Consider the following 24620-nt stretch of genomic DNA (forward strand, 5'->3'; position numbering starts at 1 on the left):
TGTCGCCGCCGCTGCCGGGTGCGGGAGCGGGATCGAGGGCAGGGGCCGCTTCCCCGGGCCTGCCGGCCGCCAGGGGCGGGCTCCTGAGCTCGGCGGGTGGTGTGCGGGCAAGGGTGGCCTCGCCGGGGCTGAGGGGCCATGGCGACACGATGGTGGCTCCCAGTGGCTTCGGGCCAGCTGCTGTCGGGCAGGAGGGCCGGCCCGGGCTGCGGCTGGGCGGCGCCTAGCGCCGCGTGGGCGGGCAGGGGCGATGCCCAAGGCACCGCGGGCCCCGGGCCCTGAAGCCTCCGGGGCCACGTCCCTGTGAGCGACGGGCCGGATCTTGGGCGGGGCGCCTAGCGCCGAAGGGTTCGCTGGGTCACGCCCGCCCTCGGCTGGGAGGGGGTGGCCAAACCCTCCGCCTCCGCCACCGCCCGGTACCCGAGACATCCGTTCCCCCTGCCTGGGCGGGCGACGGGGTCCTGCTGGGGCGGGCTGACCGCCAGGCTGGCGGTGAGGCGCAAGCGCCAGCGAAAGTGGGCCTCAAGAGGCAGCCCGCCGTCCCCGCCCCCGTCTACGGCCATACCACCCTGGACGCGCCCGATCTCGTCTGATCTCGGAAGCTAAGCAGGGTCGGGCCTGGTTAGTACTTGGATGGGAGACCGCCTGGGAATACCGGGTGCTGTAGGCTTTTTGCCTCCCGCTCCGCCTTCTCCTTTAACTCGCCCGCGGGCGGTGGCCGCCGGCTCCGCCCGCGCCGGGGCCCCGCTGCAGGCCCCGCCTCCTCAGGCCCCTCCCACCACGGCGCGCGCGCCGGAGGGGGCGCTCCCCGCCGGCCCGGCCCGCCAGGCGGCCAGAAGGCGGCCCTGGAAGGCAGCCGCACCCCAGACGCCCCCGGGGTGCCTGGCCCGGACCCAGGCTCCACCGCGGGCCCGGTTGCCGTCCCTTCGGCCAGCGAGCCCCTCGACCTGCACCTGGCCGCCCCCACCGGCGCCCCGCCCCGGGGCCGCCACCTGTGTGCCGGTGGGTGTGTCCCTCCACAGCTCCCTCCGGCAAAAGCCCCGCCCCCCGCCGTGTCGCCGCCGCGGCCGGGTGCGGGAGCGGGATCGAGGGCAGGGGCCGCTTCCCCGGGCCTGCCGGCCGCCAGGGGCGGGCTCCTGAGCTCGGCGGGTGGTGTGCGGGCAAGGGTGGCCTCGCCGGGGCTGAGGGGCCGTGGCGACACGATGGTGGCTCCCAGTGGCTTCGTGCCAGCTGCTGTCGGGCAGGAGGGCCGGCCCGGGCTGCGGCTGGGCGGCGCCTAGCGCCGCGTGGGCGGGCAGGGGCGATGCCCAAGGGACCGCGGGCCCCGGGCCCTGAAGCCTCCGGGGCCACGTCCCTGTGAGCGACGGGCCGGATCTTGGGCGGGGCGCCTAGCGCCGAAGGGTTCGCTGGGTCACGCCCGCCCTCGGCTGGGAGGGGGTGGCCAAACCCTCCGCCTCCGCCACCGCCCGGTACCCGAGACCTCCGTTCCCCCTGCCTGGGCGGGCGACGGGGTCCTGCCGGGGCGGGCTGACCGCCAGGCTGGCGGTGAGGCGCAAGCGCCAGCGAAAGTGGGCCTCAAGAGGCAGCCCGCCGTCCCCGCCCCCGTCTACGGCCATACCACCCTGAACGCGCCCGATCTCGTCTGATCTCGGAAGCTAAGCAGGGTCGGGCCTGGTTAGTACTTGGATGGGAGACCGCCTGTGAATACCGGGTGCTGTAGGCTTTTTGCCTCCCGCTCCGCCTTCTCCTTTAACTCGCCCGCGGGCGGTGGCCGCCGGCTCCGCCCGCGCCGGGGCCCCGCTGCAGGCCCCGCCTCCTCAGGCCCCTCCCACCACGGCGCGCGCGCCGGAGGGGGCGCTCCCCGCCAGCCCGGCCCGCCAGGCGGCCAGAAGGCGGCCCTGGAAGGCAGCCGCACCCCAGACGCCCCCGGGGTGCCTGGCCCGGACCCAGGCTCCGCCGCGGGCCCGATTGCCGTGCCTTCCGCCAGCGAGCCCCTCGACCTGCACCTGGCCGCCCCCACCGGCGCCCCGCCCCGGGGCCGCCACCTGTGTGCCGGTGGGTGTGTCCCTCCACAGCTCCCTCCGGCAAAAGCCCCGCCCCCCGCCGTGTCGCCGCCGCGGCCGGGTGCGGGAGCGGGATCGAGGGCAGGGGCCGCTTCCCCGGGCCTGCCGGCCGCCAGGGGCGGGCTCCTGAGCTCGGCGGGTGGTGTGCGGGCAAGGGTGGCCTCGCCGGGGCTGAGGGGCCGTGGCGACACGATGGTGGCTCCCAGTGGCTTCGGGCCAGCTGCTGTCGGGCAGGAGGGCCGGCCCGGGCTGCGGCTGGGCGGCGCCTAGCGCCGCGTGGGCGGGCAGGGGCGATGCCCAAGGGACCGCGGGCCCCGGGCACTGAAGCCTCCGGGGCCACGTCCCTGTGAGCGACGGGCGGGATCTTGGCGGGGCGCCAAGCGCCGAAGGGTTCGCTGGGTCACGCCGCCCTCGGCTGGGAGGGGGTGGCCAAACCCTCCGCCTCCGCCACCGCCCGGTACCCGAGACCTCCGTTCCCCCTGGCTGGGCGGGCGACGGGGTCCTGCCGGGGCGGGCTGACCGCCAGGCTGGCGGTGAGGCGCAAGCGCCAGCGAAAGTGGGCCTCAAGAGGCAGCCCGCCGTCCCCGCCCCCGTCTACGGCCATACTACCCTGAACGCGCCCGATCTCGTCTGATCTCGGAAGCTAAGCAGGGTCGGGCCTGGTTAGTACTTGGATGGGAGACCGCCTGGGAATACCGGGTGTTGTAGGCATTTTGCCTCCCGCTCCGCCTTCTCCTTTAACTCGCCCGCGGGCGGTGGCCGCCGGCTCCGCCCGCGCCGGGGCCCCGCTGCAGGCCCCGCCTCCTCAGGCCCCTCCCACCACGGCGCGCGCGCCGGAGGGTGCGCTCCCCGCCGGCCCGGCCCGCCTGGCGGCCAGAAGGCGGCCCTGGAAGGCAGCCGCACCCCAGACGCCCCCGGGGTGCCTGGCCCGGACCCAGGCTCCGCCGCGGGCCCGGTTGCCGTCCCTTCGGCCAGCGAGCCCGTCGACCTGCACCTGGCCGCCCCCACCGGCGCCCCGCCACGGGGCCGCCACCTGTGTGCCGGTGGGTGTGTCCCTCCACAGCTCCCTCCGGCAAAAGCCCCGCCCCCCGCCGTGTCGCCGCCGCTGCCGGGTGCGGGAGCGGGATCGAGGGCAGGGGCCGCTTCCCCGGGCCTGCCGGCCGCCAGGGGCGGGCTCCTGATCTCGGCGGGTGGTGTGCGGGCAAGGGTGGCCTCGCCGGGGCTGAGGGGCCGTGGCGACACGATGGTGGCTCCTAGTGGCTTCGGGCCAGCTGCTGTCGGGCAGGAGGGCCGGCCCGGGCTGCGGCTGGGCGGCGCCTAGCGCCGCGTGGGCGGGCAGGTGCGATGCCCAAGGGACCGCGGGCTCCGGGCCCTGAAGCCTCCGGGGCCACGTCCATGTGAGCGACGGGCCGGATCTTGGGCGGGGCGCCAAGCGCGGAAGGGTTCGCTGGGTCACGCCCGCCCTCGGCTGGGAGGGGGTGGCCAAACCCTCCGCCTCCGCCACCGCCCGGTACCCGAGACCTCCGTTCCCCCTGCCTGGGCGGGCGACGTGGTCCTGCCGGGGCGGGCTGACCGCCAGGCTGGCGGTGAGGCGCAAGCGCCAGCGAAAGTGGGCCTCAAGAGGCAGCCCGCCGTCCCCGCCCCCGTCTACGGCCATACCACCCTGAACGCGCCCGATCTCGTCTGATCTCGGAAGCTAAGCAGGGTCGGGCCTGGTTAGTACTTGGATGGGAGACCGCCTGGGAATACCGGGTGCTGTAGGCTTTTTGCCTCCCGCTCCGCCTTCTCCTTTACTCGCCCGCGGGCGGTGGCCGCCGGCTCCGCCCGCGCCGGGGCCCCGCTGCAGGCCCCTCCTCCTCAGGCCCCTCCCACCACGGCGCACGCGCCGGAGGGGGCGCTCCCCGCCGGCCCGGCCCGCCAGGCGGCCAGAAGGCGGCCCTGGAAGGCAGCCGCACCCCAGACGCCCCCAGGGTGCCTGGCCCGGACCCAGGCTCCGCCGCGGGCCCGGTTGCCGTCCCTTCGGCCAGCGAGCCCCTCGACCTGCACCTGGCCGCCCCCTCCGGGGCCCCGCCCCGGGGCCGCCACCTGTGTGCCGGTGGGTGTGTCCCTCCACAGCTCCCTCCGGCAAAAGCCCCGCCCCCCGCCGTGTCGCCGCCGCGGCCGGGTGCGGGAGCGGGATCGAGGGCAGGGGCCTCTTCCCCGGGCCTGCCGGCCGCCAGGGGCGGGCTCCTGAGCTCGGCGGGTGGTGTGCGGGCAAGGGTGGCCTCGCCGGGGCTGAGGGGCCGTGGCGACACGATGGTGGCTCCCAGTGGTTTCGGGCCAGCTGCTGTCGGGCAGGAGGGCCGCCCCGGGCTGCGGCTGGGCGGCGCCTAGCGCCGCGTGGGCGGGCAGGGGCGATGCCCAAGGGACCGCGGGCCCCGGGCCCTGAAGCCTCCGGGGCCACGTCCCTGTGAGCGACGGGCCGGATCTTGGGCGGGGCGCCAAGCGCCGAAGGGTTCGCTGGGTCACGCCCGCCCTCGGCTGGGAGGGGGTGGCCAAACCCTCCGCCTCCGCCACCGCCCGGTACCCGAGACCTCCGTTCCCCCTGCCTGGGCGGGCGACGGGGTCCTGCCGGGGCGGGCTGACCGCCAGGCTGGCTGTGAGGCGCAAGCGCCAGCGAAAGTGGGCCTCAAGAGGCAGCCCGCCGTCCCCGTCCCGTCTACGGCCATACCACCCTGAACGCGCCCGATCTCGTCTGATCTCGGAAGCTAAGCAGGGTCGGGCCTGGTTAGTACTTGGATGGGAGACCGCCTGGGAATACCGGGTGCTGTAGGCTTTTTGCCTCCCGCTCCGCCTTCTCCTTTAACTCGCCCTCGGGCGGTGGCCGCCGGCTCCGCCCGCGCCGGGGCCCCGCTGCAGGCCCCGCCTCCTCAGTCCCCTCCCACCACGGCGCGCGCGCCGGAGGGGGCGCTCCCCGCCGGCCCGGCCCGCCAGGGGGCCAGAAGGCGGCCCTGGAAGGCAGCCGCACCCCAGACGCCCCCGGGGTGCCTGGCCCGGACCCAGGCTCCGCCGCGGGCCCGGTTGCCGTGCCTTCGGCCAGCGAGCCCGTCGACCTGCACCTGGCCGCCCCCACCGGCGCCCCGCCCCGGGGCCGCCACCTGTGTGCCGGTGGGTGTGTCCCTCCACAGCTCCCTCTGGCAAAAGCCCAGCCCCCGCCGTGTCGCCGCCGCGGCCGTGTGCGGGAGCGGGATCGAGGGCAGGGGCCGCTTCCCCGGGCCTGCCGGCCGCCAGGGGCGGGCTCCTGAGCTCGGCGGGTGGTGTGCGGGCAAGGGTGGCCTCGCCGGGGCTGTGGGGCCGTGGCGACACGATGGTGGCTCCCAGTGGCTTCGGGCCAGCTGCTGTCGGGCAGGAGGGCCGGCCCGGGATGCGGCCGGGCGGCGCCTAGCGCCGCGTGGTCGGGCAGGGGCGATGCCCAAGGGACCGCGGACCCCGGGCCCTGAAGCCTCCGGGGCCACGTCCCTGTGAGCGACGGGCCGGAACTTGGGCGGGGCGCCAAGCGCCGAAGGGTTCGCTGGGTCACGCCCGCCCTCGGCTGGGAGGGGGTGGCCAAACCCTCCGCCTCCGCCACCGCCCGGTACCCGAGACCTCCGTTCCCCCTGCCTGGGCGGGCGACGGGGTCCTGCCGGGGCGGGCTGACCGCCAGGCTGGCGGTGAGGCGCAAGCGCCAGCGAAAGTGGGCCTCAAGAGGCAGCCCGCCGTCCCCGTCCCGTCTACGGCCATACCACCCTGAACGCGCCCGATCTCGTCTGATCTCGGAAGCTAAGCAGGGTCGGGCCTGGTTAGTACTTGGATGGGAGACCGCCTGGGAATACCGGGTGTTGTAGGCATTTTGCCTCCCGCTCCGCCTTCTCCTTTAACTCGCCCGCGGGCGGTGGCCGCCGGCTCCGCCCGCGCCGGGCCCCCGCTGCAGGCCCCGCCTCCTCAGGCCCCTCCCACCACGGCGCGCGCGCCGGAGGGTGCGCTCCCCGCCGGCCCGGCCCGCCTGGCGGCCAGAAGGCGGCCCTGGAAGGCAGCCGCACCCCAGACGCCCCCGGGGTGCCTGGCCCGGACCCAGGCTCCGCCGCGGGCCCGGTTGCCGTCCCTTCGGCCAGCGAGCCCCTCGACCTGCACCTGGCCGCCCCCACCGGCGCCCCGCCCCGGGGCCGCCACCTGTGTGCCGGTGGGTGTGTCCCTCCACAGCTCCCTCCGGCAAAAGCCCCGCCCCCCGCCGTGTCGCCGCCGCGGCCGGGTGCGGGAGCGGGATCGAGGGCAGGGGCCGCTTCCCCGGGCCTGCCGGCCGCCAGGGGCGGGCTCCTGAGCTCGGCGGGTGGTGTGCGGGCAAGGGTGGCCTCGCCGGGGCTGAGGGGCCGTGGCGACACGATGGTGGCTCCCAGTGGCTTCGGGCCAGCTGCTGTCTGGCAGGAGGGCCGGCCCGGGCTGCGGCTGGGCGGCGCCTAGCGCCGCGTGGGCGGGCAGGGGCGATGCCCAAGGGACCGCGGGCCCCGGGCACTGAAGCCTCCGGGGCCACGTCCCTGTGAGCGACGGGCGGGATCTTGGCGGGGCGCCAAGCGCCGAAGGATTCGCTGGGTCACGCCCGCCCTCGGCTGGGAGGGGGTGGCCAAACCCTCCGCCTCCGCCACCGCCCGGTACCCGAGACCTCCGTTCCCCCTGCCTGGGCGGGCGACGGGGTCCTGCCGGGGCGGGCTGACCGCCAGGCTGGCGGTGAGGCGCAAGCGCCAGCGAAAGTGGGCCTCAAGAGGCAGCCCGCCGTCCCCGCCCCCGTCTACGGCCATACTACCCTGAACGCGCCCGATCTCGTCTGATCTCGGAAGCTAAGCAGGGTCGGGCCTGGTTAGTACTTGGATGGGAGACCGCCTGGGAATACCGGGTGCTGTAGGCTTTTTGCCTCCCGCTCCGCCTTCTCCTTTAACTCGCCCTCGGGCGGTGGCCGCCGGCTCCGCCCGCGCCGGGGCCCCGCTGCAGGCCCCGCCTCCTCAGTCCCCTCCCACCACGGCGCGCGCGCCGGAGGGGGCGCTCCCCGCCGGCCCGGCCCGCCAGGGGGCCAGAAGGCGGCCCTGGAAGGCAGCCGCACCCCAGACGCCCCCGGGGTGCCTGGCCCGGACCCAGGCTCCGCCGCGGGCCCGGTTGCCGTGCCTTCGGCCAGCGAGCCCGTCGACCTGCACCTGGCCGCCCCCACCGGCGCCCCGCCCCGGGGCCGCCACCTGTGTGCCGGTGGGTGTGTCCCTCCACAGCTCCCTCTGGCAAAAGCCCAGCCCCCGCCGTGTCGCCGCCGCGGCCGTGTGCGGGAGCGGGATCGAGGGCAGGGGCCGCTTCCCCGGGCCTGCCGGCCGCCAGGGGCGGGCTCCTGAGCTCGGCGGGTGGTGTGCGGGCAAGGGTGGCCTCGCCGGGGCTGAGGGGCCGTGGCGACACGATGGTGGCTCCCAGTGGCTTCGGGCCAGCTGCTGTCTGGCAGGAGGGCCGGCCCGGGCTGCGGCTGGGCGGCGCCTAGCGCCGCGTGGGCGGGCAGGGGCGATGCCCAAGGGACCGCGGGCCCCGGGCACTGAAGCCTCCGGGGCCACGTCCCTGTGAGCGACGGGCGGGATCTTGGCGGGGCGCCAAGCGCCGAAGGATTCGCTGGGTCACGCCCGCCCTCGGCTGGGAGGGGGTGGCCAAACCCTCCGCCTCCGCCACCGCCCGGTACCCGAGACCTCCGTTCCCCCTGCCTGGGCGGGCGACGGGGTCCTGCCGGGGCGGGCTGACCGCCAGGCTGGCGGTGAGGCGCAAGCGCCAGCGAAAGTGGGCCTCAAGAGGCAGCCCGCCGTCCCCGCCCCCGTCTACGGCCATACTACCCTGAACGCGCCCGATCTCGTCTGATCTCGGAAGCTAAGCAGGGTCGGGCCTGGTTAGTACTTGGATGGGAGACCGCCTGGGAATACCGGGTGCTGTAGGCTTTTTGCCTCCCGCTCCGCCTTCTCCTTTAACTCGCCCTCGGGCGGTGGCCGCCGGCTCCGCCCGCGCCGGGGCCCCGCTGCAGGCCCCGCCTCCTCAGTCCCCTCCCACCACGGCGCGCGCGCCGGAGGGGGCGCTCCCCGCCGGCCCGGCCCGCCAGGGGGCCAGAAGGCGGCCCTGGAAGGCAGCCGCACCCCAGACGCCCCCGGGGTGCCTGGCCCGGACCCAGGCTCCGCCGCGGGCCCGGTTGCCGTGCCTTCGGCCAGCGAGCCCGTCGACCTGCACCTGGCCGCCCCCACCGGCGCCCCGCCCCGGGGCCGCCACCTGTGTGCCGGTGGGTGTGTCCCTCCACAGCTCCCTCTGGCAAAAGCCCAGCCCCCGCCGTGTCGCCGCCGCGGCCGTGTGCGGGAGCGGGATCGAGGGCAGGGGCCGCTTCCCCGGGCCTGCCGGCCGCCAGGGGCGGGCTCCTGAGCTCGGCGGGTGGTGTGCGGGCAAGGGTGGCCTCGCCGGGGCTGAGGGGCCGTGGCGACACGATGGTGGCTCCCAGTGGCTTCGGGCCAGCTGCTGTCGGGCAGGAAGGCCGGCCCGGGTTGCGGCTGGGCGGCGCCTAGCGCCACGTGGGCGGGCAGGGGCGATGCCCAAGGGACCGCGGGCCCCGGGCACTGAAGCCTCCGGGGCCACGTCCCTGTGAGCGACGGGCGGGATCTTGGCGGGGCGCCAAGCGCCGAAGGGTTCGCTGGGTCACGCCCGCCCTCGGCTGGGAGGGGGTGGGCAAACCCTCCGCCTCCGCCACCGCCCGGTACCCGAGACCTCCGTTCCCCCTGCCTGGGCGGGCGACGGGTTCCTGCCGGGGCGGGCTGACCGCCAGGCTGGCGGTGAGGCGCAAGCGCCAGCGAAAGTGGGCCTCAAGAGGCAGCCCGCCGTCCCCGCCCCCGTCTACGGCCATACTACCCTGAACGCGCCCGATCTCGTCTGATCTCGGAAGCTAAGCAGGGTCGGGCCTGGTTAGTACTTGGATGGGAGACCGCCTGGGAATACCTGGTGCTGTAGGCTTTTTGCCTCCCGCTCCGCTTTCTCCTTTAACTCGCCCGCGGGCGGTGGCCGCCGGCTCCGCCCGCGCCGGGGCCCCGCTGCAGGCCCCGCCTCCTCAGGCCCCTCCCACCACGGCGCGCGCGCCGGAGGGGGCGCTCCCCGCCGGCCCGGCCCGCCAGGCGGCCAGAAGGCGGCCCTGGAAGGCAGCCGCACCCCAGACGACCCCGGGGTGCCTGGCCCGGACCCAGGCTCCGCCGCGGGCCTGGTTGCCGTCCCTTCGGCCAGCGAGCCCCTCGACCTGCACCTGGCCGCCCCCACCGGCGCCCCGCCCCGGGGCCGCCACCTGTGTGCCGGTGGGTGTGTCCCTCCACAGCTCCCTCCGGCAAAAGCCCCGCCCCCCGCCGTGTCGCCGCCGCTGCCGGGTGCGGGAGCGGGATCGAGGGCAGGGGCCGCTTCCCCGGGCCTGCCGGACGCCAGGGGCGGGCTCTTGAGCTCGGCGGGTGGTGTGCGGGCAAGGGTGGCCTCGCCGGAGCTGAGGGGCCGTGGCGACACGATGGTGGCTCCCAGTGGCTTCGGGCCAGCTGCTGTCGGGCAGGAGGGCCGGCCCGGGCTGCGGCTGGGCGGCGCCTAGCGCCGCGTGGGCGGGCAGGGGCGATGCCCAAGGGACCGCGGGCCCCGGGCCCTGAAGCCTCCGGGGCCACGTCCCTGTGAGCGACGGGCCGGATCTTGGGCGGGGCGCCAAGCGCCGAAGGGTTCGCTGGGTCACGCCCGCCCTCGGCTGGGAGGGGGTGGCCAAACCCTCCGCCTCCGCCACCGCCCGGTACCCGAGACCTCCGTTCCCCCTGCCTGGGCGGGCGACGTGGTCCTGCCGGGGCGGGCTGACCGCCAGGCTGGCGGTGAGGCGCAAGCGCCAGCGAAAGTGGGCCTCAAGAGGCAGCCCGCCGTCCCCGCCCCCGTCTACGGCCATACCACCCTGAACGCGCCCGATCTCGTCTGATCTCGGAAGCTAAGCAGGGTCGGGCCTGGTTAGTACTTGGATGGGAGACCGCCTGGGAATACCGGGTGCTGTAGGCTTTTTGCCTCCCGCTCCGCCTTCTCCTTTACTCGCCCGCGGGCGGTGGCCGCCGGCTCCGCCCGCGCCGGGGCCCCGCTGCAGGCCCCTCCTCCTCAGGCCCCTCCCACCACGGCGCACGCGCCGGAGGGGGCGCTCCCCGCCGGCCCGGCCCGCCAGGCGGCCAGAAGGCGGCCCTGGAAGGCAGCCGCACCCCAGACGCCCCCAGGGTGCCTGGCCCGGACCCAGGCTCCGCCGCGGGCCCGGTTGCCGTCCCTTCGGCCAGCGAGCCCCTCGACCTGCACCTGGCCGCCCCCTCCGGGGCCCCGCCCCGGGGCCGCCACCTGTGTGCCGGTGGGTGTGTCCCTCCACAGCTCCCTCCGGCAAAAGCCCCGCCCCCCGCCGTGTCGCCGCCGCGGCCGGGTGCGGGAGCGGGATCGAGGGCAGGGGCCTCTTCCCCGGGCCTGCCGGCCGCCAGGGGCGGGCTCCTGAGCTCGGCGGGTGGTGTGCGGGCAAGGGTGGCCTCGCCGGGGCTGAGGGGCCGTGGCGACACGATGGTGGCTCCCAGTGGTTTCGGGCCAGCTGCTGTCGGGCAGGAGGGCCGCCCCGGGCTGCGGCTGGGCGGCGCCTAGCGCCGCGTGGGCGGGCAGGGGCGATGCCCAAGGGACCGCGGGCCCCGGGCCCTGAAGCCTCCGGGGCCACGTCCCTGTGAGCGACGGGCCGGATCTTGGGCGGGGCGCCAAGCGCCGAAGGGTTCGCTGGGTCACGCCCGCCCTCGGCTGGGAGGGGGTGGCCAAACCCTCCGCCTCCGCCACCGCCCGGTACCCGAGACCTCCGTTCCCCCTGCCTGGGCGGGCGACGGGGTCCTGCCGGGGCGGGCTGACCGCCAGGCTGGCTGTGAGGCGCAAGCGCCAGCGAAAGTGGGCCTCAAGAGGCAGCCCGCCGTCCCCGTCCCGTCTACGGCCATACCACCCTGAACGCGCCCGATCTCGTCTGATCTCGGAAGCTAAGCAGGGTCGGGCCTGGTTAGTACTTGGATGGGAGACCGCCTGGGAATACCGGGTGCTGTAGGCTTTTTGCCTCCCGCTCCGCCTTCTCCTTTAACTCGCCCTCGGGCGGTGGCCGCCGGCTCCGCCCGCGCCGGGGCCCCGCTGCAGGCCCCGCCTCCTCAGTCCCCTCCCACCACGGCGCGCGCGCCGGAGGGGGCGCTCCCCGCCGGCCCGGCCCGCCAGGGGGCCAGAAGGCGGCCCTGGAAGGCAGCCGCACCCCAGACGCCCCCGGGGTGCCTGGCCCGGACCCAGGCTCCGCCGCGGGCCCGGTTGCCGTGCCTTCGGCCAGCGAGCCCGTCGACCTGCACCTGGCCGCCCCCACCGGCGCCCCGCCCCGGGGCCGCCACCTGTGTGCCGGTGGGTGTGTCCCTCCACAGCTCTCTCTGGCAAAAGCCCAGCCCCCGCCGTGTCGCCGCCGCGGCCGTGTGCGGGAGCGGGATCGAGGGCAGGGGCCGCTTCCCCGGGCCTGCCGGCCGCCAGGGGCGGGCTCCTGAGCTCGGCGGGTGGTGTGCGGGCAAGGGTGGCCTCGCCGGGGCTGTGGGGCCGTGGCGACACGATGGTGGCTCCCAGTGGCTTCGGGCCAGCTGCTGTCGGGCAGGAGGGCCGGCCCGGGATGCGGCCGGGCGGCGCCTAGCGCCGCGTGGTCGGGCAGGGGCGATGCCCAAGGGACCGCGGACCCCGGGCCCTGAAGCCTCCGGGGCCACGTCCCTGTGAGCGACGGGCCGGAACTTGGGCGGGGCGCCAAGCGCCGAAGGGTTCGCTGGGTCACGCCCGCCCTCGGCTGGGAGGGGGTGGCCAAACCCTCCGCCTCCGCCACCGCCCGGTACCCGAGACCTCCGTTCCCCCTGCCTGGGCGGGCGACGGGGTCCTGCCGGGGCGGGCTGACCGCCAGGCTGGCGGTGAGGCGCAAGCGCCAGCGAAAGTGGGCCTCAAGAGGCAGCCCGCCGTCCCCGTCCCGTCTACGGCCATACCACCCTGAACGCGCCCGATCTCGTCTGATCTCGGAAGCTAAGCAGGGTCGGGCCTGGTTAGTACTTGGATGGGAGACCGCCTGGGAATACCGGGTGTTGTAGGCATTTTGCCTCCCGCTCCGCCTTCTCCTTTAACTCGCCCGCGGGCGGTGGCCGCCGGCTCCGCCCGCGCCGGGCCCCCGCTGCAGGCCCCGCCTCCTCAGGCCCCTCCCACCACGGCGCGCGCGCCGGAGGGTGCGCTCCCCGCCGGCCCGGCCCGCCTGGCGGCCAGAAGGCGGCCCTGGAAGGCAGCCGCACCCCAGACGCCCCCGGGGTGCCTGGCCCGGACCCAGGCTCCGCCGCGGGCCCGGTTGCCGTCCCTTCGGCCAGCGAGCCCCTCGACCTGCACCTGGCCGCCCCCACCGGCGCCCCGCCCCGGGGCCGCCACCTGTGTGCCGGTGGGTGTGTCCCTCCACAGCTCCCTCCGGCAAAAGCCCCGCCCCCCGCCGTGTCGCCGCCGCGGCCGGGTGCGGGAGCGGGATCGAGGGCAGGGGCCGCTTCCCCGGGCCTGCCGGCCGCCAGGGGCGGGCTCCTGAGCTCGGCGGGTGGTGTGCGGGCAAGGGTGGCCTCGCCGGGGCTGAGGGGCCGTGGCGACACGATGGTGGCTCCCAGTGGCTTCGGGCCAGCTGCTGTCTGGCAGGAGGGCCGGCCCGGGCTGCGGCTGGGCGGCGCCTAGCGCCGCGTGGGCGGGCAGGGGCGATGCCCAAGGGACCGCGGGCCCCGGGCACTGAAGCCTCCGGGGCCACGTCCCTGTGAGCGACGGGCGGGATCTTGGCGGGGCGCCAAGCGCCGAAGGATTCGCTGGGTCACGCCCGCCCTCGGCTGGGAGGGGGTGGCCAAACCCTCCGCCTCCGCCACCGCCCGGTACCCGAGACCTCCGTTCCCCCTGCCTGGGCGGGCGACGGGGTCCTGCCGGGGCGGGCTGACCGCCAGGCTGGCGGTGAGGCGCAAGCGCCAGCGAAAGTGGGCCTCAAGAGGCAGCCCGCCGTCCCCGCCCCCGTCTACGGCCATACTACCCTGAACGCGCCCGATCTCGTCTGATCTCGGAAGCTAAGCAGGGTCGGGCCTGGTTAGTACTTGGATGGGAGACCGCCTGGGAATACCGGGTGCTGTAGGCTTTTTGCCTCCCGCTCCGCCTTCTCCTTTAACTCGCCCGCGGGCGGTGGCCGCCGGCTCCGCCCGCGCCGGGGCCCCGCTGCAGGCCCCGCCTCCTCAGGCCCCTCCCACCACGGCGCGCGCGCCGGAGGGGGCGCTCCCCGCCGGCCCGGCCCGCCAGGCGGCCAGAAGGCGGCCCTGGAAGGCAGCCGCACCCCAGACGCCCCCGGGGTGCCTGGCCCGGACCCAGGCTCCGCCGCGGGCCCGATTGCCGTGCCTTCCGCCAGCGAGCCCCTCGACCTGCACCTGGCCGCCCCCACCGGCGCCCCGCCCCGGTGCCTCCACCTGTGTGCCGGTGGGTGTGTCCCTCCACAGCTCCCCCCGGCAAAAGCCTCGCCCCCCGCCGTGTCGCCGCCGCGGCCGGGTGCGGGAGCGGGATCGAGGGCAGGGGCCGCTTCCCCGGGCCTGCCGGCCGCCAGGGGCGGGCTCCTGAGCCCGGCAGGTGGTGTGCGGGCAAGGGTGGCCTCGCCGGGGCTGAGGGGCCGTGGCGACACGATGGTGGCTCCCAGTGGCTTCGGGCCAGCTGCTGTCGGGCAGGAAGGCCGGCCCGGGTTGCGGCTGGGCGGCGCCTAGCGCCACGTGGGCGGGCAGGGGCGATGCCCAAGGGACCGCGGGCCCCGGGCACTGAAGCCTCCGGGGCCACGTCCCTGTGAGCGACGGGCGGGATCTTGGCGGGGCGCCAAGCGCCGAAGGGTTCGCTGGGTCACGCCCGCCCTCGGCTGGGAGGGGGTGGGCAAACCCTCCGCCTCCGCCACCGCCCGGTACCCGAGACCTCCGTTCCCCCTGCCTGGGCGGGCGACGGGTTCCTGCCGGGGCGGGCTGACCGCCAGGCTGGCGGTGAGGCGCAAGCGCCAGCGAAAGTGGGCCTCAAGAGGCAGCCCGCCGTCCCCGCCCCCGTCTACGGCCATACTACCCTGAACGCGCCCGATCTCGTCTGATCTCGGAAGCTAAGCAGGGTCGGGCCTGGTTAGTACTTGGATGGGAGACCGCCTGGGAATACCTGGTGCTGTAGGCTTTTTGCCTCCCGCTCCGCTTTCTCCTTTAACTCGCCCGCGGGCGGTGGCCGCCGGCTCCGCCCGCGCCGGGGCCCCGCTGCAGGCCCCGCCTCCTCAGGCCCCTCCCACCACGGCGCGCGCGCCGGAGGGGGCGCTCCCCGCCGGCCCGGCCCGCCAGGCGGCCAGAAGGCGGCCCTGGAAGGCAGCCGCACCCCAGACGACCCCGGGGTGCCTGGCCCGGACCCAGGCTCCGCCGCGGGCCTGGTTGCCGTCCCTTCGGCCAGCGAGCCCCTCGACCTGCACCTGGCCGCCCCCACCGGCGCCCCGCCCCGGGGCCGCCACCTGTGTGCCGGTGGGTGTGTCCCTCCACAGCTCCCTCCGGCAAAAGCCCCGCCCCCCGCCGTGTCGCCGCCGCTGCCGGGTGCGGGAGCGGGATCGAGGGCAGGGGCCGCTTCCCCGGGCCTGCCGGACGCCAGGGGCGGGCTCTTGAGCTCGGCGGGTGGTGTGCGGGCAAGGGTGGCCTCGCCGGAGCTGAGGGGCCGTGGCGACACGATGGTGGCTCCCAGTGGCTTCGGGCCAGCTGCTGTCGGGCAGGAGGGCCGGCCCGGGCTGCGGCTGGGCGGCGCCTAGCGCCGCGTGGGCGGGCAGGGGCGATGCCCAAGGGACCGCGGGCCCCGGGCCCTGAAGCCTCCGGGGCCACGTCCCTGTGAGCGACGGGCCGGATCTTGGGCGGGGCGCCAAGCGCCGAAGGGTTCGCTGGGTCACGCCCGCCCTCGGCTGGGAGGGGGTGGCCAAACCCTCCGCCTCCGCCACCGCCCGGTACCCGAGACCTCCGTTCCCCCTGCCTGGGCGGGCGAAGGGGTCCTGCCGGGGCGGGCTGACCGCCAGGCTGGCGGTGAGGCGCAAGCGCCAGCGAAAGTGGGCCTCAAGAGGCAGCCCGCCGTCCCCGCCCCCGTCTACGGCCATACCACCCTGGACGCGCCCGATCTCGTCTGATCTCGGAAGCTAAGCAGGGTCGGGCCTGGTTAGTACTTGGATGGGAGACCGCCTGGGAATACCGGGTGCTGTAGGCTTTTTGCCTCCCGCTCCGCCTTCTCCTTTAACTCGCCCGCGGGCGGTGGCCGCCGGCTCCGCCCGCGCCGGGGCCCCGCTGCAGGCCCCGCCTCCTCAGGCCCCTCCCACCACGGCGCGCGCGCCGGAGGGGGCGCTCCCCGCCGGCCCGGCCCGCCAGGCGGCCAGAAGGCGGCCCTGGAAGGCAGCCGCACCCCAGACGACCCCGGGGTGCCTGGCCCGGACCCAGGCTCCGCCGCGGGCCCGGTTGCCGTCCCTTCGGCCAGCGAGCCCCTCGACCTGCACCTGGCCGCCCCCACCGGCGCCCCGCCCCGGGGCCGCCACCTGTGTGCCGGTGGGTGTGTCCCTCCACAGCTCCCTCCGGCAAAAGCCCCGCCCCCCGCCGTGTCGCCGCCGCGGCCGGGTGCGGGAGCGGGATCGAGGGCAGGGGCCGCTTCCCCGGGCCTGCCGGCCGCCAGGGGCGGGCTCCTGAGCTCGGCGGGTGGTGTGCGGGCAAGGGTGGCCTCGCCGGGGCTGAGGGGCCGTGGCGACACGATGGTGGCTCCCAGTGGCTTCAGGCCAGCTGCTGTCGGGCAGGAGGGCCGGCCCGGGCTGCGGCTGGGCGGCGCCTAGTGCCGCGTGGGCGGGCAGGGGCGATGCCCAAGGCATCGCGGGCCCCGGGCCCTGAAGCCTCCGGGGCCACGTCCCTGTGAGCGACGGGCCGGATCTTGGGCGGGGCGCCAAGCGCCGAAGGGTTCGCTGGGTCACGCCCGCCCTCGGCTGGGAGGGGGTGGCCAAACCCTCCGCCTCCGCCACCGCCCGGTACCCGAGACCTCCGTTCCCCCTGCCTGGGCGGGCGACGGGGTCCTGCCGGGGCGGGCTGACCGCCAGGCTGGCGGTGAGGCGCAAGCGCCAGCGAAAGTGGGCCTCAAGAGGCAGCCCGCCGTCCCCGCCCCCGTCTACGGCCATACCACCCTGGACGCGCCCGATCTCGTCTGATCTCGGAAGCTAAGCAGGGTCGGGCCTGGTTAGTACTTGGATGGGAGACCGCCTGGGAATACCGGGTGCTGTAGGCTTTTTGCCTCCCGCTCCGCCTTCTCCTTTAACTCGCCCGCGGGCGGTGGCCGCCGGCTCCGCCCGCGCCGTTGCCCCGCTGCAGGCCCCGCCTCCTCAGGCCCCTCCCACCACGGCGCGCGCGCCGGAGGGGGCGCTCCCCGCCGGCCCGGCCCGCCAGGCGACCAGAAGGCGGCCCTGGAAGGCAGCCGCACCCCAGACGCCCCCGGGGTGCCTGGCCCGGACCCAGGCTCCGCCGCGGGCCCGGTTAGCGTCCCTTCGGCCACCGAGCCCCTCGACCTGCACCTGGCCGCCCCCACCGGCGCCCCGCCCCGCGGCCGCCACCTGTGTGCCGGTGGGTGTGTCCCTCCACAGCTCCCTCCGGCAAAAGCCCCGCCCCCAGCCGTGTCACCGCCGCGGCCGGGTGCGGGAGCGGGATCGAGGGCAGGGGCCGCTTCCCCGGGCCTGCCGGCCGCCAGGGGCGGGCTCCTGAGCTCGGCGGGTGGTGTGCGGGCAAGGGTGGCCTCGCCGGGGCTGAGGGGCCGTGGCGACACGATGGTGGCTCCCAGTGGCTTCGGGCCAGCTGCTGTCGGGCAGGAGGGCCGGCCCGGGCTGCGGCTGGGCGGCGCCTAGCGCCGCGTGGGCGGGCAGGGGCGATGCCCAAGGGACCGCGGGCCCCGGGCCCTGAAGCCTCCGGGGCCACGTCCCTGTGAGCGACGGGCCGGATCTTGGGCGGGGCGCCAAGCGCCGAAGGGTTCGCTGGGTCACGCCCGCCCTCGGCTGGGAGGGGGTGGCCAAACCCTCCGCCTCCGCCACCGCCCGGTACCCGAGACCTCCGTTCCCCCTGCCTGGGCGGGCGACGGGGTCCTGCCGGGGCGGGCTGACCGCCAGGCTGGCGGTGAGGCGCAAGCGCCAGCGAAAGTGGGCCTCAAGAGGCAGCCCGCCGTCCCCGCCCCCGTCTACGGCCATACCACCCTGGACGCGCCCGATCTCGTCTGATCTCGGAAGCTAAGCAGGGTCGGGCCTGGTTAGTACTTGGATGGGAGACCGCCTGGGAATACCGGGTGCTGTAGGCTTTTTGCCTCCCGCTCCGCCTTCTCCTTTAACTCGCCCGCGGGCGGTGGCCGCCGGCTCCGCCCGCGCCGGGGCCCCGCTGCAGGCCCCGCCTCCTCAGGCCCCTCCCACCACGGCGCGCGCGCCGGAGGGGGCGCTCCCCGCCGGCCCGGCCCGCCAGGCGGCCAGAAGGCGGCCCTGGAAGTCAGCCGCACCCCAGACGACCCCGGGGTGCCTGGCCCGGACCCAGGCTCCGCCGTGGGCCCGGTTGCCGTCCCTTCGGCCAGCGAGCCCCTCGACCTGCACCTGGCCGCCCCCACCGGCGCCCCGCCCCGGGGCCGCCACCTGTGTGCCGGTGGGTGTGTCCCTCCACAGCTCCCTCCGGCAAAAGCCCCGCCCCCCGCCGTGTCGCCGCCGCGGCCGGGTGCGGGAGCGGGATCGAGGGCAGGGGCCGCTTTCCCGGGCCTGCCGGCCGCCAGGGGCGGGCTCCTGAGCTCGGCGGGTGGTGTGCGGGCAAGGGTGGCCTCGCCGGAGCTGAGGGGCCGTGGCGACACGATGGTGGCTCCCAGTGGCTTCGGGCCAGCTGCTGTCGGGCAGGAGGGCCGGCCCGGGCTGCGGCTGGGCGGCGCCTAGCGCCGCGTGGGCGGGCAGGGGCGATGCCCAAGGGACCGCGGGCCCCGGGCCCTGAAGCCTCCGGGGCCACGTCCCTGTGAGCGACGGGCCGGATCTTGGGCGGGGCGCCAAGCGCCGAAGGGTTCGCTGGGTCACGCCCGCCCTCGGCTGGGAGGGGGTGGCCAAACCCTCCGCCTCCGCCAACGCCCGGTACCCGAGACCTCCGTTCCCCCTGCCTGGGCGGGCGAAGGGGTCCTGCCGGGGCGGGCTGACCGCCAGGCTGGCGGTGAGGCGCAAGCGCCAGCGAAAGTGGGCCTCAAGAGGCAGCCCGCCGTCCCCGCCCCCGTGTACGGCCATACCACCCTGAACGCGCCCGATCTCGTCTGATCTCGGAAGCTAAGCAGGGTCGGGCCTGGTTAGTACTTGGATGGGAGACCGCCTGGGAATACCGGGTGTTGTAGGCTTTTTGCCTCCCGCTCCGCCTTCTCCTTTAACTCGCCCGCGGGCGGTGGCCGCCGGCTCCGCCCGCGCCGGGGCCCCGCTGCAGGCCCCGCCTCCTCAGGCCCCTCCCACCACGGCGCGCGCGCCGGAGGGGGCGCTCCCCGCCGGCCCGGCCCGCCAGGCGGCCAGAAGGCGGCCCTGGAAGGCAGCCGCACCCCAGACGACCCCGGGGTGCCTGGCCCGGACCCAGGCTCCGCCGCGGGCCCGGTTGCCGTCCCTTCGGCCAGCGAGCCCCTCGACCTGCACCTGGCCGCCCCCACCGGCGCCCCGCCCCGGGGCCGCCACCTGTGTGCCGGTGGGTGTGTCCCTCCACAGCTCCCTCCGGCAAAAGCCCCGCCCCCCGCCGTGTCGCCGCCGCGGCCGGGTGCGGGAGCGGGATCGAGGGCAGGGGCCGCTTCCCCGGGCCTGCCGGCCGCCAGGGGCGGGCTCCTGAGCTCGGCGGGTGGTGTGCGGGCAAGGGTGGCCTCGCCGGGGCTGAGGGGCCGTGGCGACACGATGGTGGCTCCCAGTGGCTTCGGGCCAGCTGCTGTCGGGCAGGAGGGCCGGCCCGGGCTGCGGCTGGGCGGCGCCTAGCGCCGCGTGGGCGGGCAGGGGCGATGCCCAAGGCACCGCGGGCCCCGGGCCCTGAAGCCTCCGGGGCCACGTCCCTGTGAGCGACGGGCCGGATCTTGGGCGGGGCGCCAAGCGCCGAAGGGTTCGCTGGGTCACGCCCGACCTCGGCTGGGAGGGGGTGGCCAAACCCTCCGCCTCCGCCACCGCCCGGTACCCGAGACCTCCGTTCCCCCTGCCTGGGCGGGCGACGGGGTCCTGCCGGGGCGGGCTGACCGCCAGGCTGGCGGTGAGGCGCAAGCGCCAGCGAAAGTGGGCCTCACGAGGCAGCCCGCCGTCCCCGCCCCCGTCTACGGCCATACCACCCTGAACGCGCCCGATCTCGTCTGATCTCGGAAGCTAAGCAGGGTCGGGCCTGGTTAGTACTTGGATGGGAGACCGCCTGGGAATACCGGGTGCTGTAGGCTTTTTGCCTCCCGCTCCGCCTTCTCCTTTAACTCGCCCGCGGGTGGTGGCCGCCGGCTCCGCCCGCGCCGGGGCCCCGCTGCAGGCCCCGCCTCCTCAGGCCCCTCCCACCACGGCGCGCGCGCCGGAGGGGGCGCTCCCCGCCGGCCCGGCCCGCCAGGCGACCAGAAGGCGGCCCTGGAAGGCAGCCGCACCCCAGACGCCCCCGGGGTGCCTGGCCCGGACCCAGGCTCCGCCGCGGGCCCGGTTGCCGTCCCTTCGGCCAGCGAGCCCCTCGACCTGCACCTGGCCGCCCCCACCGGCGCCCCGCCCCGGGGCCGCCACCTGTGTGCCGGTGGGTGTGTCCCTCCACAGCCCCCTCCGGCAAAAGCCCCGCCCCCCGCTGTGTCGCCGCCGCGGCCGGGTGCGGGAGCGGGATCGAGGGCAGGGGCCGCTTCCCCGGGCCTGCCGGCCGCCAGGGGCGGGCTCCTGAGCCCGGCGGGTGGTGTGCGGGCAAGGGTGGCCTCGCCGGGGCTGAGGGGCCGTGGCGACACGATGGTGGCTCCCAGTGGCTTCGGGCCAGCTGCTGTCGGGCAGGAGGGCCGGCCCGGGCTGCGGCTGGGCGGCGCCTAGCGCCGCGTGGGCGGGCAGGGGCGATGCCCAAGGGACCGCGGGCCCCGGGCCCTGAAGCCTCCGGGGCCACGTCCCTGTGAGCGACGGGCCGGATCTTGGGCGGGGCGCCAAGCGCCGAAGGGTTCGCTGGGTCACGCCCGCCCTCGGCTGGGAGGGGGTGGCCAAACCCTCCGCCTCCGCCACCGCCCGGTACCCGAGACCTCCGTTCCCCCTGCCTGGGCGGGCGACGGGGTCCTGCCGGGGCGGGCTGACCGCCAGGCTGGCGGTGAGGCGCAAGCGCCAGCGAAAGTGGGCCTCAAGAGGCAGCCCGCCGTCCCCGCCCCCGTCTACGGCCATACCACCCTGAACGCGCCCGATCTCGTCTGATCTCGGAAGCTAAGCAGGGTCGGGCCTGGTTAGTACTTGGATGGGAGACCGCCTGGGAATACCGGGTGCTGTAGGCTTTTTGCCTCCCGCTCCGCCTTCTCCTTTAACTCGCCCGCGGGCGGTGGCCGCCGGCTCCGCCCGCGCCGGGGCCCCGCTGCAGGCCCCGCCTCCTCAGGCCCCTCCCACCACGGCGCGCGCGCCGGAGGGGGCGCTCCCCGCCGGCCCGGCCCGCCAGGCGGCCAGAAGGCGGCCCTGGAAGGCAGCCGCACCCCAGACGACCCCGGGGTGCCTGGCCCGGACCCAGGCTCCGCCGCGGGCCCGGTTGCCGTCCCTTCGGCCAGCGAGCCCCTCGACCTGCACCTGGCCGCCCCCACCGGCGCCCCGCCCCGGGGCCGCCACCTGTGTGCCGGTGGGTGTGTCCCTCCACAGCTCCCTCCGGCAAAAGCCCCGCCCCCCGCCGTGTCGCCGCCGCGGCCGGGTGCGGGAGCGGGATCGAGGGCAGGGGCCGCTTCCCCGGGCCTGCCGGCCGCCAGGGGCGGGCTCCTGAGCTCGGCGGGTGGTGTGTGGGCAAGGGTGGCCTCGCCGGGGCTGAGGGGCCGTGGCGACACGATGGTGGCTCCCAGTGGCTTCGGGCCAGCTGCTGTCGGGCAGGAGGGCCGGCCCGGGCTGCGGCTGGGCGGCGCCTAGCGCCGCGTGGGCGGGCAGGGGCGATGCCCAAGGGACCGCGGGCCCCGGGCCCTGAAGCCTCCGGGGCCACGTCCCTGTGAGCGACGGGCCGGATCTTGGGCGGGGCGCCAAGCGCCGAAGGGTTCGCTGGGTCACGCCCGCCCTCGGCTGGGAGGGGGTGGCCAAACCCTCCGCCTCCGCCACCGCCCGGTACCCGAGACCTCCGTTCCCCCTGCCTGGGCGGGCGACGGGGTCCTGCCGGGGCGGGCTGACCGCCAGGCTGGCGATGAGGCGCAAGCGCCAGCGAAAGTGGGCCTCAAGAGGCAGCCCGCCGTCCCCGCCCCCGTCTACGGCCATACCACCCTGAACGCGCCCGATCTCGTCTGATCTCGGAAGCTAAGCAGGGTCGGGCCTGGTTAGTACTTGGATGGGAGACCGCCTGGGAATACCGGGTGCTGTAGGCTTTTTGCCTCCCGCTCCGCCTTCTCCTTTAACTCGCCCGCGGGCGGTGGCCGCCGGCTCCGCCCGCGCCGGGGCCCCGCTGCAGGCCCCGCCTCCTCAGGCCCCTCCCACCACGGCGCGCGCGCCGGAGGGGGCGCTCCCCGCCGGCCCGGCCCGCCAGGCGGCCAGAAGGCGGCCCTGGAAGGCAGCCGCACCCCAGACGACCCCGGGGTGCCTGGCCCGGACCCAGGCTCCGCCGCGGGCCCGGTTGCCGTCCCTTCGGCCAGCGAGCCCCTCGACCTGCACCTGGCCGCCCCCACCGGCGCCCCGCCCCGGGGCCGCCACCTGTGTGCCGGTGGGTGTGTCCCTCCACAGCTCCCTCCGGCAAAAGCCCCGCCCCCCGCCGTGTCGCCGCCGCGGCCGGGTGCGGGAGCGGGATCGAGGGCAGGGGCCGCTTCCCCGGGCCTGCCGGCCGCCAGGGGCGGGCTCCTGAGCTCGGCGGGTGGTGTGCGGGCAAGGGTGGCCTCGCCGGGGCTGAGGGGCCGTGGCGACACGATGGTGGCTCCCAGTGGCTTCGGGCCAGCTGCTGTCGGGCAGGAGGGCCGGCCCGGGCTGCGGCTGGGCGGCGCCTAGCGCCGCGTGGGCGGGCAGGGGCGATGCCCAAGGCACCGCGGGCCCCGGGCCCTGAAGCCTCCGGGGCCACGTCCCTGTGAGCGACGGGCCGGATCTTGGGCGGGGCGCCAAGCGCCGAAGGGTTCGCTGGGTCACGCCCGCCCTCGGCTGGGAGGGGGTGGCCAAACCCTCCGCCTCCGCCACCGCCCGGTACCCGAGACCTCCGTTCCCCCTGCCTGGGCGGGCGACGGGGTCCTGCCGGGGCGGGCTGACCGCCAGGCTGGCGGTGAGGCGCAAGCGCCAGCGAAAGTGGGCCTCAAGAGGCAGCCCGCCGTCCCCGCCCCCGTCTACGGCCATACCACCCTGGACGCGCCCGATCTCGTCTGATCTCGGAAGCTAAGCAGGGTCGGGCCTGGTTAGTACTTGGATGGGAGACCGCCTGGGAATACCGGGTGCTGTAGGCTTTTTGCCTCCCGCTCCGCCTTCTCCTTTAACTCGCCCGCGGGCGGTGGCCGCCGGCTCCGCCCGCGCCGGGGCCCCGCTGCAGGCCCCGCCTCCTCAGGCCCCTCCCACCACGGCGCGCGCGCCGGAGGGGGCGCTCCCCGCCGGCCCGGCCCGCCAGGCGACCAGAAGGCGGCCCTGGAAGGCAGCCGCACCCCAGACGCCCCCGGGGTGCCTGGCCCGGACCCAGGCTCCGCCGCGGGCCCGGTTGCCGTCCCTTCGGCCAGTGAGCCCCTCGACCTGCACCTGGCCGCCCCCACCGGCGCCCCGCCCCGGGGCCGCCACCTGTGTGCCGGTGGGTGTGTCCCTCACAGCTCCCTCCGGCAAAAGCCCCGCCCCCGCCGTGTCGCCGCCGCGGCCGGGTGCGGGAGCGGGATCGAGGGCAGGGGCCGCTTCCCCGGGCCTGCCGGCCGCCAGGGGCGGGCTCCTGAGCTCGGCGGGTGGTGTGCGGGCAAGGGTGGCCTCGCCGGGGCTGAGGGGCCGTGGCGACACGATGGTGGCTCCCAGTGGCTTCGGGCCAGCTGCTGTCGGGCAGGAGGGCCGGCCCGGGCTGCGGCTGGGCGGCGCCTAGCGCCGCGTGGGCGGGCAGGGGCGATGCCCAAGGCACCGCGGGCCCCGGGCCCTGAAGCCTCCGGGGCCACGTCCCTGTGAGCGACGGGCCGGATCTAGGGCGGGGCGCCAAGCGCCGAAGGGTTCGCTGGGTCACGCCTGCCCTCGGCTGGGAGGGGGTGGCCAAACCCTCCGCCTCCGCCACCGCCCGGTACCCGAGACCTCCGTTCCCCCTGCCTGGGCGGGCGACGGGGTCCTGCCGGGGCGGGCTGACCGCCAGGCTGGCGGTGAGGCGCAAGCGCCAGCGAAAGTGGGCCTCAAGAGGCAGCCCGCCGTCCCCGTCCCGTCTACGGCCATACCACCCTGAACGCGCCCGATCTCGTCTGATCTCGGAAGCTTAAGCAGGGTCGGGTCTGGTTAGTACTTGGATGGGAGACCGCCTGGGAATACCGGGTGCTGTAGGCATTTTGCCTCCCGCTCCGCCTTCTCCTTTAACTCGCCCGCGGGTGGTGGCCGCCGGCTCCGCCCGCGCCGGGGCCCCGCTGCAGGCCCCGCCTCCTCAGGCCCCTCCCACCACGGCGCGCGCGCCGGAGGGGGCGCTCCCCGCCGGCCCGGCCCGCCAGGCGGCCAGAAGGCGGCCCTGGAAGGCAGCCGCACCCCAGACGCCCCCGGGGTGCCTGGCCCGGACCCAGGCTCCGCCGCGGGCCCGGTTGCCGTCCCTTCGGCCAGCGAGCCCCTCGACCTGCACCTGGCCGCCCCCACCGGCGCCCCGCCCCGGGGCCGCCACCTGTGTGCCGGTGGGTGTGTCCCTCCACAGCTCCCTCCGGCAAAAGCCCCGCCCCCGCCGTGTCGCCGCCGCGGCCGGGTGCGGGAGCGGGATCGAGGGCAGGGGCCGCTTCCCCGGGCCTGCCGGCCGCCAGGGGCGGGCTCCTGAGCTCGGCGGGTGGTGTGCGGGCAAGGGTGGCCTCGCCGGGGCTGAGGGGCCGTGGCGACACGATGGTGGCTCCCAGTGGCTTCGGGCCAGCTGCTGTCGGGCAGGAGGGCCGGCCCGGGCTGCGGCCGGGCGGCGCCTAGCGCCGCGTGGGCGGTCAGGGGCGATGCCCAAGGGACCGCGGGCCCCGGCCCCTGAAGCCTACGGGGCCACGTCCCTGTGAGCGACGGGCCGGATCTTGGGCGGGGCGCCAAGCGCCGAAGGGTTCGCTGGGTCACGCCCGCCCTCGGCTGGGAGGGGGTGGCCAAATCCTCCGCCTCCGCCACCGCCCGGTACC

General features: G+C 76.9%; 23 non-coding genes across 23 annotated transcripts; all 23 read left to right on the plus strand.

The window, feature by feature from the left end:
• Nucleotides 1-551: 551 nt before the first annotated feature.
• Nucleotides 552-670, plus strand: LOC149745781 (5S ribosomal RNA). The gene has a single exon (XR_016390139.1). It is a non-coding gene; the product is annotated as a 5S ribosomal RNA (ribosomal RNA).
• Nucleotides 671-1604: 934 nt separating this feature from the next.
• Nucleotides 1605-1723, plus strand: LOC149745782 (5S ribosomal RNA). The gene has a single exon (XR_016389708.1). It is a non-coding gene; the product is annotated as a 5S ribosomal RNA (ribosomal RNA).
• A 932-nt stretch (nucleotides 1724-2655) lies between these two features.
• Nucleotides 2656-2774, plus strand: LOC149745783 (5S ribosomal RNA). Its single transcript, XR_016390225.1, has one exon. It is a non-coding gene; the product is annotated as a 5S ribosomal RNA (ribosomal RNA).
• Nucleotides 2775-3708: 934 nt separating this feature from the next.
• LOC149745784 (5S ribosomal RNA) lies at nucleotides 3709-3827 on the plus strand. The gene has a single exon (XR_016389129.1). It is a non-coding gene; the product is annotated as a 5S ribosomal RNA (ribosomal RNA).
• Nucleotides 3828-4759: 932 nt separating this feature from the next.
• On the plus strand, nucleotides 4760-4878 carry LOC149745785 (5S ribosomal RNA). The gene has a single exon (XR_016389130.1). It is a non-coding gene; the product is annotated as a 5S ribosomal RNA (ribosomal RNA).
• A 932-nt stretch (nucleotides 4879-5810) lies between these two features.
• LOC149745786 (5S ribosomal RNA) lies at nucleotides 5811-5929 on the plus strand. The gene has a single exon (XR_016389904.1). It is a non-coding gene; the product is annotated as a 5S ribosomal RNA (ribosomal RNA).
• A 933-nt stretch (nucleotides 5930-6862) lies between these two features.
• LOC149745787 (5S ribosomal RNA) lies at nucleotides 6863-6981 on the plus strand. The gene has a single exon (XR_016389855.1). It is a non-coding gene; the product is annotated as a 5S ribosomal RNA (ribosomal RNA).
• Nucleotides 6982-7913: 932 nt separating this feature from the next.
• Nucleotides 7914-8032, plus strand: LOC149745788 (5S ribosomal RNA). The gene has a single exon (XR_016389856.1). It is a non-coding gene; the product is annotated as a 5S ribosomal RNA (ribosomal RNA).
• Nucleotides 8033-8964: 932 nt separating this feature from the next.
• On the plus strand, nucleotides 8965-9083 carry LOC149745789 (5S ribosomal RNA). Its single transcript, XR_016389737.1, has one exon. It is a non-coding gene; the product is annotated as a 5S ribosomal RNA (ribosomal RNA).
• Nucleotides 9084-10017: 934 nt separating this feature from the next.
• Nucleotides 10018-10136, plus strand: LOC149745790 (5S ribosomal RNA). The gene has a single exon (XR_016389131.1). It is a non-coding gene; the product is annotated as a 5S ribosomal RNA (ribosomal RNA).
• Nucleotides 10137-11068: 932 nt separating this feature from the next.
• LOC149745791 (5S ribosomal RNA) lies at nucleotides 11069-11187 on the plus strand. Its single transcript, XR_016389132.1, has one exon. It is a non-coding gene; the product is annotated as a 5S ribosomal RNA (ribosomal RNA).
• A 932-nt stretch (nucleotides 11188-12119) lies between these two features.
• On the plus strand, nucleotides 12120-12238 carry LOC149745792 (5S ribosomal RNA). Its single transcript, XR_016389906.1, has one exon. It is a non-coding gene; the product is annotated as a 5S ribosomal RNA (ribosomal RNA).
• A 933-nt stretch (nucleotides 12239-13171) lies between these two features.
• LOC149745793 (5S ribosomal RNA) lies at nucleotides 13172-13290 on the plus strand. The gene has a single exon (XR_016389857.1). It is a non-coding gene; the product is annotated as a 5S ribosomal RNA (ribosomal RNA).
• Nucleotides 13291-14223: 933 nt separating this feature from the next.
• Nucleotides 14224-14342, plus strand: LOC149745794 (5S ribosomal RNA). Its single transcript, XR_016389738.1, has one exon. It is a non-coding gene; the product is annotated as a 5S ribosomal RNA (ribosomal RNA).
• Nucleotides 14343-15276: 934 nt separating this feature from the next.
• Nucleotides 15277-15395, plus strand: LOC149745795 (5S ribosomal RNA). Its single transcript, XR_016390150.1, has one exon. It is a non-coding gene; the product is annotated as a 5S ribosomal RNA (ribosomal RNA).
• A 934-nt stretch (nucleotides 15396-16329) lies between these two features.
• Nucleotides 16330-16448, plus strand: LOC149745796 (5S ribosomal RNA). Its single transcript, XR_016390161.1, has one exon. It is a non-coding gene; the product is annotated as a 5S ribosomal RNA (ribosomal RNA).
• Nucleotides 16449-17382: 934 nt separating this feature from the next.
• On the plus strand, nucleotides 17383-17501 carry LOC149745797 (5S ribosomal RNA). Its single transcript, XR_016390172.1, has one exon. It is a non-coding gene; the product is annotated as a 5S ribosomal RNA (ribosomal RNA).
• A 934-nt stretch (nucleotides 17502-18435) lies between these two features.
• Nucleotides 18436-18554, plus strand: LOC149745798 (5S ribosomal RNA). The gene has a single exon (XR_016390251.1). It is a non-coding gene; the product is annotated as a 5S ribosomal RNA (ribosomal RNA).
• A 934-nt stretch (nucleotides 18555-19488) lies between these two features.
• On the plus strand, nucleotides 19489-19607 carry LOC149745799 (5S ribosomal RNA). Its single transcript, XR_016389133.1, has one exon. It is a non-coding gene; the product is annotated as a 5S ribosomal RNA (ribosomal RNA).
• Nucleotides 19608-20541: 934 nt separating this feature from the next.
• Nucleotides 20542-20660, plus strand: LOC149745800 (5S ribosomal RNA). Its single transcript, XR_016389134.1, has one exon. It is a non-coding gene; the product is annotated as a 5S ribosomal RNA (ribosomal RNA).
• Nucleotides 20661-21594: 934 nt separating this feature from the next.
• On the plus strand, nucleotides 21595-21713 carry LOC149745801 (5S ribosomal RNA). The gene has a single exon (XR_016389135.1). It is a non-coding gene; the product is annotated as a 5S ribosomal RNA (ribosomal RNA).
• Nucleotides 21714-22647: 934 nt separating this feature from the next.
• Nucleotides 22648-22766, plus strand: LOC149745802 (5S ribosomal RNA). The gene has a single exon (XR_016390183.1). It is a non-coding gene; the product is annotated as a 5S ribosomal RNA (ribosomal RNA).
• Nucleotides 22767-23697: 931 nt separating this feature from the next.
• Nucleotides 23698-23817, plus strand: LOC149745803 (5S ribosomal RNA). The gene has a single exon (XR_016390407.1). It is a non-coding gene; the product is annotated as a 5S ribosomal RNA (ribosomal RNA).
• Nucleotides 23818-24620: the final 803 nt, after the last annotated feature.

Source organism: Delphinapterus leucas, chromosome 19 (assembly GCF_059928025.1).
Source record: "Delphinapterus leucas isolate spDelLeu-1000000601 "Yukka" chromosome 19, BTC_Dleu_Yukka2, whole genome shotgun sequence".
NCBI lineage: Eukaryota > Metazoa > Chordata > Mammalia > Artiodactyla > Monodontidae > Delphinapterus > Delphinapterus leucas.